Below are 11,864 nucleotides of genomic sequence, written 5' to 3' on the forward strand. Positions count from 1 at the left end.
AGTGAGTTGAGATCACGCCATTGCACTCCAGCCTGGGCGACAGAGCAAGACTATGTGTCAAAAAGAAAACAACAAAAATTAGCCAGGTGTGGTGGCGTACTCTGTTGTCTCAGCTATTCAGGAGGCTGAGGCACAAGAATCACTTGAACCCAGGAGGCGGAGGCTGCAGTAAGCTGCGATTGCAGTACTGTACTCCAGCCTGGGTAACAGAGTAAGACACCGTTTCACACACACACACACACACACACACACACACACACAATAATAATAATAATAATGAGGCCAAGCACAGTGGCTCATGCCTGTAATCCCAGCACTTTGGGAGGCCGAGGCAGGTGGATCACGAGGTCAGTACATTGAGACCATCCTGGCTAACTTGGTGAAACCCTGTTTCTACTAAAAATACAAAAAATTAGCCAGGCATGGTGGCACACACCTGTAGTCCCAGCTACTCTGGAGGCTGAGGCAGGAGAATTGCTTGAACCCAGGAGGTGGAGGTTGCAGTGAGCTAAGATCGCACCACTGCACTCCAGCCTGGGCAACAGAGCGAGACTCCGTCTCAAATAAATAAATAAATAATAACAGCCCCTAAAACGTGGAATTGGCTAATTGAGGTGAGGTATAAGGTAGTGAGAAGTTCCCCACTCCCCAGTTAGGAATGATTAGCAATTACTGGTTTTTGGTAGAAAAATGCCTGGCTAGATTGCTGCCGATTTTATATTAGGACTCTTCATGTATTAAACAATAACAAGGCTGGATGTGAGCCACACTTTGTTTGAACCTAACTAATCCAAAAACAGAAAATATAAAAAACACAGTTTTGCCTATGGTTAATAATCCAAGATGGCCAAGAATCAGTTCTGGCTTTCCGGGATTAGAATGTCAAAATTCTATACCCAAAAATAAAGTGAACGCTAAGGAGGCCAGGATACTGATATCCACAGATCACTCCCAGTTACTTCCTGTTATTCATGCCCTGGATGACAAAGGGGACAATTGTTCTCATTACAAAGAACCAGTCAAAAGAATGTAGCCAGAAAAGAAGCAACTGTCTCACTCTGCCTCTCCACTTCGGATAGGGCCATGATAGAAGTCAACAAGCTACAATGTAGTGGATGGTCCAAGCACCAAAGTTTGTTTTAGAAAACAAGATAAAAATAATTCTGGTTTTGGTTATAAGCTTGGGGAATGTGAATAGAAAACAAAAAAGTACTAACATTATACATAAGTCGTATTGCTTTAGAAACCCTAAGCCTGGTCAGGCGCAATGGCTCACTCCTGTAATCCCAGCACTTTGGGAGGCTGAAGTGGGTGGATCACCTGAGGTCGGGAGTTCAAGACCAGGCTGACCAACATGGAGAAACCCCTTCTCTACTGAAAATACAAAATTAGCTGGGCGTGGTAGTGCATGCCTGTAATTCTAGCTACTCAGGAGGAGGCTGAGGCAGGAGAATCGCTTGAACCTGGGAGGTGGAGGTTGCAGTGAGCCGAAATCGCGCCATTGCATTCCAGTCTGGGCAGCAAGAGCGAAACTCCCTTTTAAAAAAAAAAAAAAAACACCCGGAGCCTAAAAAAGAGGGGAACTCTATTCTAATGGCCGCCTCAAACCTTTCTCTTTTTTTTAATATGGAATGCTGGAATGCTTCACGAATGTGTACGTAATCCACGCAGAGGGACCATGCTAATCATCTCTGTGTGGTTCCAATTTTAGTATATGTGCTGTTGAAGCAAGCGTTCTTTCTTCTCTTTTGAAAACGGTAGTTTTTTGCTGTGGTAATCCTGTTTTCCTTTCATTTTTGTGCAATAGATGTTTCAGGATGATCAAATATATTATTTAGCTATAAGTTCCAAAATCATGAGGCCTTTTAGAATAGTGCTATTCAAAGACTATAAAGCTATGTTGCACTTTTGCAACTATAGACATATATGTGATACTTCTGAGAATTTTTATTTAAGCCAAATAAAATAAAGCAAAACACCATTATCTCTTGAACGTTGTCATTGTCACTGTATGTTTTCATGGCCAAGCCAAAATTCTTTCAGAGAGGCTAATAGGAAAGATAGTATTTCATACACAGGTGAGAAAATTATGGATGACTAGTACAGATGAACTAAATTATGCAAAGGCATGTATCGAGGTAATGACACAATAAAGACAGGAATTCGGGGCTTTCTCTGTTTTCATTCAGGGGCAAGAAAAGACTAGGCAGCAAAGCTGGGCATGGTGTTTCACACCCGTAATCTCAACACTTTGGGAGGCTGAGACAGGAGGATCACTTGAACCCAGGAGTTTTAGATCAGCCTGGGCAACATAGTGAGACCTCCATCTCTACTAAAAATCAAAAATCAGCTGGGCATGATGGCATGTGCCTATAGTCCCAGCTACTAGGGAGGCTGAGGTAGAAGAACTGCTTGAGCCCAGGAGGTTGAGGCTGCAGTGAGCCTTAATCATGCCACTACCCTCCAGCCTGAGTGACAGAGTGAGGCTCTGTCTCAAAAAAAAGAGACCAGGCGGCAGTTACTGACACCCTACCTTACTACCCATCTCTGGGCAGTATCTCTTATTAGCCTATCTTTGAATTTTTATTAGGGTGACACCAGCAACAGTCCCATACTCCTAATCCAGGTAAGGGGAGAGAGAGCTGCAGCCAGAAACAAGGAGGGAAGGGATGAAGATGGAAAAGAGAGAAAAAAATGAATGCCAACTAGTCTTCCTCTCCTCACTTTGGTAGTGATAAACTCTTGCTCACTCCCTTTGTGCACTCTGGTAGAGAAGCAGCACATTCCATTTAGTTACGCCTCTGTTAGCGTGGTGAGTGTTATTTAATTGCAGAAAACAAGTTGGAGATAAGAGTGAGATTCAGGAAGGAAATTAGTCTCCTTTCTTTTCAAAAATGGTACAAAAATAACAACAACAAAACCATACTTAAGGAAGGAAGTAGATGGAACACGATAATATGGAGAACCATTATTCCTTCCCAGGTTAGGCAGGAGAGCTAGGATCTAGTCCTATCTGGCCACACAAAACACATGGTTCGAGCTTTTTGGAGTTCCGTTTCCTCATCTGAAAAGGCAGGGGGGTTGGAAGGTTCAAATTTTGTATTAAGATACTTTGAAGAAGTAATAACTATTTTTCATGAAAGTTAAAGGGAGGATATAAAAAGAAACTAAGATTTATCAACACTTATCTTGTGCCAGGTAATTAGCACTAGGATTTTTAAAGCACAGGCTCAAACATCCTGGGTTTGTTTGTGTTCTGCCTTCTACTAGCTGTGTGACCTGGGGCAAGTTACCTAACTTCTCTGTGTCTCCTTGTCCCCAGCAGAAAATGGGAACAATGGGCCAGGCGCAGTGGCTCACGCCTGTAATCCCAGCACTTTGGGAGGCTGAGGCAAGAGGATCACTTGAGTCCAGGAGTTCAAAACCAGCCTGGGCAACATAGCAAGACTTCATCTCTACTAAAAATTTAAAAGTTAGCCGGAAGCGGTGGTACAAGCCTATAGTCCGAGCTACTCTGGAAGCTGAGGCAGGAAGATCACTTGAGCCGCAGAGTTCCAGGCCACAGTGAGCTATGACTGCACCACTATACTCCAGCCTGAGCAACAGAGAGAGATCCTACCTACAAAAAATAAAAATAAAATGGGAACAATGGTACCTTCTCCAAAGGGTGGCTATGAGGATGATGGTTTATATATACAATGTGGTTTATACATACTATATATACATATATATCATAACAGCAAACTGGCACAAAGTATTGCTCTGTAATTGCTATTATAATTATTACAACTTGCTGGGCGCGGGGGCTCACGCCTGTAATACCAGCATTTTGGGAGGCTGAGGTGGGAGATCATGAGGCCCGGAGCTTGAGACCATCCTGGATAACACGGTGAAACTCCGTCTCTACTAAAAAATACAAAAAAATTAGCCTGGTGTGGTGGCGGGCGCCTGTAGTCCCAGCTACTCGGGAGGCTGAGGTAGGAGAATGGCGTGAACCTGGGAGGTGGAGCTTGCAGTGAGCCGAGATCGCGCCACTGCACTCCAGCCTGGGCGACAGAGCAAGACTCCGTCTCAAAAAAAAAAAAAAAAAATTATTACAACTTTATCATGATATTTTTATAGATGAAAAAACAAAATAGATGAGGAAACCATGGCTTCAGAGCTCTAAGTTTTTCTGACCTCAATATTCAGTCTCTCAATTATTGATTGCCCCTGTACCAGTTAAAAGAAGTGAAAGTTGGCCGGGCCCAGTGGCTCACGCCTGTAATCCCAGCATTTTGGGAGGCTGAGGTGCGCAGATCACCTGAGGTTGGGAGTTCGAGACCAGCCTGGCCAACATGGAGAAACCCTGTCTCTACTAAAAATACAGATTAGCCAGGTGTGGTGGCGCATGCCTGTAATTCCAGCTACTCAGGAGGCTGAGGCAGGAGAATCTCTTGAACCCCAGAGGCAGAGGTTGTGGTGAGCTGAGATCGTGCCATTGCACTCTAGCCTGGGTAACAGGAGCAAAACTCCACCTCAAAAAAAAAAAAAAAAAAAAAGTGAAAGTCACAGAATTTTGCAGTCAGTTAGGGAAATCCTACCAGTTTCACAACGAGTCAATCAAAACCTTGCAATAAATACACAATAAAGCTGTGTTTCAAAAGTCCTCCAACACCTAGCATAGCTTTTAGAACAGCTAATTTGTTTATGTGAAGAAATGCTCCAGGCAGTGTGCAGTGGCTCATGCCTGTGATCCAAGCACACTGGGAGGCAGAGGTAAGAGAGTCACTTGAAGCCAGGAGTTTGAGGGCAGCCAGAGCAACACAGAGAGACCCTGTCTCTGTGAAAAACAGAACAAAAATAGGCCAAGTGTGGTGGCTTATGCCTGTAATCCCAGCACTTTGGGAGGCCCAGGGGGGTAGATCATTTGAGGTCATGAGTTCGAGACCAGCCTGGTCAACATGGCGAAACCCCATCTCTACTAAACATACAAAAATTAGCCAGGCTTGGTGGTAGGCACCTGTAATCCCAGCTACTCGGGAGTCTGAGGCAGAAGAATCGCTTGAACCAGGGAGGTGGAGTTTGCAGTGAGACGAGATTGCACCACTGCACTCCAGCCTGGGCAACAAAGTGAGATCCTGTCTCAAAAAGAAAAATAGGAAAAAATAGCCAAGTGTGGTGGTGCATGCCTATAGTCCCAGCTACTCTGGAGGCTGAGGTGAGAGGTTCGCTTGAGCCCAGAAGTCAAGGCTGCAGGGAACCAGGATCAGGCCACTGCACTCTAGCATCAGTGACAGAGTGAGACCCTATCTCAAAAAAAAGAAAAAAGAAAAACAGCCCCAAAGACATTACTCTTGTGTTGGGCTGAAATCCAGTGAATTGGTAGCCTCTCTCTCTCTCTCTCTCTCTCTCTCTCTCTCTCTCTCTCCTGAAGGTTTTCAGGGATGCAAATTGCCTACTTGAAATTCTGTGGCATTAAATCTCTGCTCAGATGAGCCTCTGGCCAGAAGTAGAATCCTTTTTTTTTTTTTTTGAGACGGAGTCTTGCTCTGTCGCCCAGGCTGGAGTGCAGTGGCGCGATCCCAGCTTACTGCAACCTTTGCCTCCCGGGTTCAAGCGATTCTCCTGCATCCCCTTCCTAGTAGCTCAAATTACAGGCACCTACCACCATGCCCAGCTAATTTTTGTATTTTTAGTAGAGACAGGGTTTTGCCATGTTGGCCAGGCTGGTCTCAAACTCCTGACCTCAAGTGATCCACCCACCTCAGCTGGAATTACAGGCATGAACCACCTTGCCCCGCTAGGATACTTTTTTTTTTTTTTTTTTTTGACACAGAGCTTCACTCTCTCACCCAGTCTGGAGTACAGTGGCACGATCTTGGCTCACCGCAACCTCTGCCTCTTGGATTCAAGCAATTCTCTGGCCTCAGCCTCCTGGCTAGCTGGGACTACAGGTGCGTGACACCACATCCAGCTAAGTTTTTGTGTTTTTAGTAAAGGCAGGGTTTCACTGTGTTAGCCAGAATGGTCTCAATCTCCTGACCTCGTGATCGGCCCACTTTGGCCTCTCAAAGTGCTGGGATTACAGGCGTGAGCCACCATGCCCAGCTTGTGTGTGTGTGTGTGTGTGTGTGTGTGTGTGTGTGTGTGTGTCTGAGAGTGATGAAGTTTTGCTCTTGTCGCCCAGGCTGGAGTGCAATGGCATGATCTCGGCTCACTGCAACCTCCACCTCCCAGGTTCAAGCAATTATCCTGTCTCAGTCTCCTGAGTAGCTGGGATTACAGGCGCCTGCCACCACCCCTGGCTAATTTTTGTATTTTCAGTAGAGACGAGGGTTTCTCCATGTTGGCCAGGCTGGTCTTGAACTCCTGACTTTCAGGTGATCCACCTGCCTCGGCCTCCCAAAGTGCTGGGATTACAGGCATGATCCACTGGGCCTGGCCGCCAGGATACTTTCTTAAAGGAGGAATTGGTAAATTCTTTCCCTGTGGTGATAGGGACAGTTTTGATAAAGGTAGGAAGGGGAGAACCATGTGCATGACTCCAGACTCAGAAACCAAAACCCAAGTTGAATTCCATCTCAGAGTAAAATCAAGTACTACAGATGAGAAAACACAGATTCTTAAGAATTATAGGACCAGCGTGTCTTCTCTTAGGGGATAAAAGCTGTTTGACAGCGTCTGCAACAACTGGTTCACAGACACGTCCATCATCTACTTCCTCAACAAGCAGGAACTGTTCGAGGAGAAGATCACACACAACCCCTGACCATCTGCTTCCCTGAGTACACAGGGGCCAACAAGTATGATGAGGCAGCCAGCTGCATCCAGAGTAAGTTTGAGGACCTGAATAAGCACAAAGACACCAAGGAGATCTACACACACTTCACATGTGCCACCAATACCAAGAACATAGTTGGTGTTTGATGTCATCACCGACGTGATCATCAAGAACAACCTGAAGGACTGTGGCCTCTTCCAAGGGGCAGTGAGACCTGACGGGATGGGCCACCACCAACTCTGTACCCCGCAACCCCTGAGGAAGATGGGGCAAGAAGACCATGCTCCCCGCCTGTTCTGCAGCCATTTTTCTCTTCTTTCCTTTGTTCTCAGCTCCCCCTGTCCCCTCAGCTCCAGACATAGGGGAGGGATTGCCACAGGCCTCCCTGTTTGAACCCTGCCCTTGTCTGATGTGCTGGTAATGGCCATGGTACTCCCTTTCTGGGCATCTGTTCTGGTACCCCCCAGAAGTTGTGAAGATTCCATTCTACTTAGTAGCTCTCATTATGTAAAGAGAAATCTTGAAATAAATCAGTTGTTCCTGAAAGTTCACAAGAGTAAGAAAATAGACTGAGTCTTGCTGGCCGGGCCCAGTGGCTCACGCCTGTAATCCCAGCACTTTGGGAGGCCAAGGCGGGCGGATCACGAGGTCAGGAGATCAAGACCATCCTGGCTAACACGTTGAAATCCCGTCTCTACTAAAAATACAAAAAAACAATAGCCAGGCATGCTGGCGGGCGCCTGTAGTCCCAGCTGCTGGGGAGGCTGAGGCAGGAGAATGGCGCGAACCCGGGAGGCGGAGCTTGCAGTGAGCCGAGTTCGCACCACTGCACTCCAGCCTGGGAGACACAGCAAGACTCCGTCTCAACAAAAAAAAAAAAAAAAAAAAAGAAAGAAAAGAAAACAGACTGAGTCTTAAAAGAACTACATGGTATAAAAGAAGAATCCAGAAAGTAGTAGACTAGGACCAGAGAAATAATATTTGAATTTAACTCATCTGTTCAACAAATATTTGCTCCTTGCTAACATTTTGCCAGGTCCTGTGCTTGTTATACGGTTTTGACCACATACACATGGCCTTAGGGGACTTGAAAAGCTAGTTGCCAGTGAAGGGGGAGAGTCAATATACAAGAAAACAAATATATGTAATTGTAAGTTACAGTGGTACTACAACAGAAAAAAAGAGGTTGCCATGTAAGACGATAAGAAGATACAAGAATTTACTTTGGACCAAGCGTTCAGGAAGGCCTCTGAGGAAGGCAAATCTTGACCAGAGGGCAGGAGGAACTCAGGGGACAGTGAAAGGAGGAAGGAATATCGGCGGGGCAGGGGTGGGGAGATTTCAAGCACGTGGAGTGAAAAATGCTAAGATCCTAAACTAAAAGCAACTCTAAGAATCAGAGGGCCAGTTTGGATGGCTTGACCTCTACCCCTCTTGAATCCCCTTTGATACCAAACATTTTGGAAAATCCCATGTAGCATATACTGCATGCCTTCCCACAATCATTTATGACTCTTAAATCTCACAAAAACAAATTCAACTGATGAATTCACATCTTTTTAACATACATTTTGAAGATTATCTTAGCCCAAACCTGCACCCACATCCTTCTGAGCGTACTGACTCACTAGACAAAGCCAACTCCTCCCCTCCTGCGTATAAAATTAGCTTTTCCAGATCTACTGTTGTAATTGGTTTTTTTCCAGGGCTTTATGCTCTACTGAAACTAAACACTTAAATGAGCAATTTCACTCTAGTTTTAAGCTCAGGGGAAATGACAACGGTTTTGTTTCTGTTTTGAGACTTTGGGGCAAATTTTAAATCGTTAATATATAATTAATCCTATGTAACATCATAGAAGCAAAACATGTGATTCCTTTTTCCGTACATTGCACACATAAAATGAACATGAAACCAGGTTTGGAGAGTGATTCTTAGTAACGTAGCCTTGCCTTTGTGCTTCGACATAAAATTGAGACATTCTCAAGAGGCCTTGGGACATGGTGACATGTTGCGCAGTTTGGCCAGCAGAGGGAGACCAGAGAGTCGTGAAGCTCCCAACGAAGCCACACCCAGATTAGGGTTGCTTATTATCTGTCTCTTCTCTGAATTTTCAAAAAACACAAAAAGAAAATGAGACATTCTTGAAACAAAGCCCCTTTTTTTATTGAAGCAAAATCCGCATAACATAAAACTAGCCCTTTTAAAGGGTGCAATTAAGTGGCATTTACCTCATTCACAGTGTTACGGAACCGTCACCTCTATCTAGTTCCAAAACGTAAGAAATGCTTAAATTTTCTATAAAGAGAACTTGCAAAAGCCCAGGCCTGTTGTATCCTCCTTATTTCGTCACATTCCCAGTTTTGTGTCCACCGGCATTCTGTCAGGAATTGTCCCCATGCGTTCCCCCAACAGCCTTCGTCACTGTACAATTCATAGACTCGGATTCAGGGTTACAATTACAGGTTCGAAAACCAAAAACATCCCAATCCTTTAGTTCTTCCTCTAGGAATTGCACAGTTGCAATAGACAAGCCAGTATAGGTGACTTTTAAAAATTCTATACATACTATGTTTGTCACTTCTCAGCAAAGGAATGAATAAATTGTTTTAATTTAAATATGGTTACAAAACGGAAATGAACAATGTACTACACCAAAGCCCTTCAGTCTTTGATGGGAAATTTAAAGTTATTCCCATCCAGAGTGAAAATTAAAGTTATTTCTAGGTTGGGATGTGAGCCAAGATTTTAAGGGCACCATGTCAACTGGTTAGATAACAACTTTGAGGAAAGCAGAACTTAATGTAATAAAAGCAGAAGGTTTACAATCTAAATCCACTTTTTTATTAAAGAATTTAATCTGCTTTATGGGGTCTTGGCCCAGGGAAGGGTAAAAAAAAAGAAATGCCAAACTGGAGAGGCCGGGGGAGGGGAATGGCTGTAGATGACTCTGGGAAAACAGGAGGGAGGGAAACTGAAGCGCGAATGAGGCCGGATCCGCCCTAACAAAGAGGCAGAAACTGTGTCTCAACAGCCACCAAATCCAGTTCAGGGCGGTTTGAGCCAGTTTCTGAGCTGGATTGAGAACAACAGCCTCGGCAGAGACTTCACTAGGGTGAAACACAAAATCCAGCATGGACTTCACAGAAAGAACTGGATTTGGCCTGGACTCGCTGGAGCCTAAAGCTGCTTCCTGTAGTGGCAAAGTCAGATAAAATATAAGGCCTGGAGCATGGACAGTGGCCTCTTCCAGAAAGAGAAATCACACAGCACTGTCTCTGTGCCATAATCCAGTCCGCATTTTCTGTCTTGCTGCTCCTAATTGTGGCTGGTAAGGGAAAAAGGGCCTCAGGGTATCAGTTTTCAGAGAAAGCTGGCTGCAATGTTGGGGGAGGGGAAGATTATGTGTCTCCCGTAGTTTAATGTGTGTGCCTGGTGGGGGGGAGGGGGGGAAATGTGCGAGAGGGTCTGAAGGAGAGGGAACAGCACTTCACACCCTGCAGTTCACACCACCTTTCCAACAGCTTTGCTGCATTATTGCACAACCTCAAAATACACTGAACATAGGCTTTGTGGGAGCGCCCCACATACAAGTGGCACTTGTACAAGTAATTATCAGACCTCCTTCAGCCCTATGCATGAAATGGCAGTAGCCATACCCAATACTGTCAACATTCTCTTTTCACCTGCGTCCAGAAATACATACAAGCCGTACATGCCTTTCTCAACTGAGAGACACAGCAGTATTAGGTAACAATGGAATGATAATCCTGTCCTCCGCTCCCTTCCCCCAAGTGCCAGAAGCTCCCAAGATCTGATCAGTCCCACCCTGAAATGGCTCCTCTAACACTGTCTAGTAGACTGAACTGTGGCCTGCAGCTGTGGAGGGTGTGCACTGCCTGCGGCCAAGTTTGGCTCAGAACCTTCCCGAACCAGTACAGCCCTTCCCCACCAAAAATTCCTAGGAGTTCTACACAAAGTCCAGGTCGGCCTGGTGGGACAATGTGTGTGTGTAAATTCCCTCTCCCCTAAGTGTCCAAAGATGTTTAGAATCTTCCAGAGGCACTAATTAAGTGCCTCCAGACCCAGGGCTTCTCTGACTGGAAGTCAGCCCTGGTGCGAGCTGGGGGGCAGGGCACGGAGCTTACAGCTCTCCCATGCACAGGCTCAATTACAAGCAGGGCTGTAGGTTTCAGAAATACTCCTAAGAGACTGGGGAAGGGAAAAGGAAGAAGGTCAGCTGAAAGATGTGAAAATGCTATTTTATTCCTTTACCATAGATACATAGATGGAAAATTGGAACACAATCCACTCTGCATTATTAATGTGCGAAAATCAAACACACGAAACATGTTGCTGACATTTTCTATTTAATGTTTATTACACAAGTAAGTAACTCATGAAGCTCTTCTACATCTATTTCACTCACTATTAAACCTGGACTGCTGGGGATTCTGCTAGGTCTTTCTTTTAGGATTTCTTTTTTGGTTGGGGACAATGAATTGCCCCACATGAAGATGCAGTAGGCTGGAGAGGATAACAGTAATAACCGCCGGGTGCCGTGGCTCACGCCTGTAATCCCAGAATTTTGGGAGTTCAAGGCGGGCGGATTGCCTGAGGTCAAGAGTTTGAGACCAGTCTGGCCAACATGGTGAAACCCCGTCTCTACTAAAAAAAATACAAAAACTAGCTGGGCGTGATGGTGTTCGCCTGTAATGCCAGCTACTCGGGAGGTTGAGGCAGGGGAATTGCTTGAACCAGGGAGGCAGAGGTTGCAGTGAGCCGAGATTGCACCACAGCACTCCAGCCTGGGCGACAGAGTGAGACTCCATCTCAAAAAAATTAAAACAAAAATAAATTTAAAAAAAAAACAGTAATAACCATAACACTGAGAGCTCACTATAAACCAGGCAGTACCGAGTGTTTCATATCTTAAATTATAACACACACACCGTACATTTCCGAGTTAGGAATTAATGTCCCCATTTCAGAGATGAGGAAAATGAAGTTTGGAATGATTTGGTACTTTACCACGTTACACATCTCTAATGTGGCAGGCAAAGATTCTGGCTCCAAAATCCATACATCTAAGCTGATGCTA

The 11,864-nt window shown here is 45.1% G+C and overlaps 1 non-coding gene across 1 annotated transcript; it reads right to left on the minus strand.

Annotated features, from left to right (window-relative positions):
* Positions 1-1,628: 1,628 nt before the first annotated feature.
* On the minus strand, positions 1,629-1,731 carry LOC126931861 (U6 spliceosomal RNA). Its single transcript, XR_007717974.1, has one exon. It is a non-coding gene; the product is annotated as a U6 spliceosomal RNA (small nuclear RNA).
* Between the last annotated feature and the right edge of the window lie 10,133 nt (positions 1,732-11,864).

The sequence above is a fragment of the Macaca thibetana genome, chromosome 11 (assembly GCF_024542745.1).
Source record: "Macaca thibetana thibetana isolate TM-01 chromosome 11, ASM2454274v1, whole genome shotgun sequence".
NCBI classification, from domain to species: Eukaryota; Metazoa; Chordata; class Mammalia; order Primates; family Cercopithecidae; genus Macaca; species Macaca thibetana.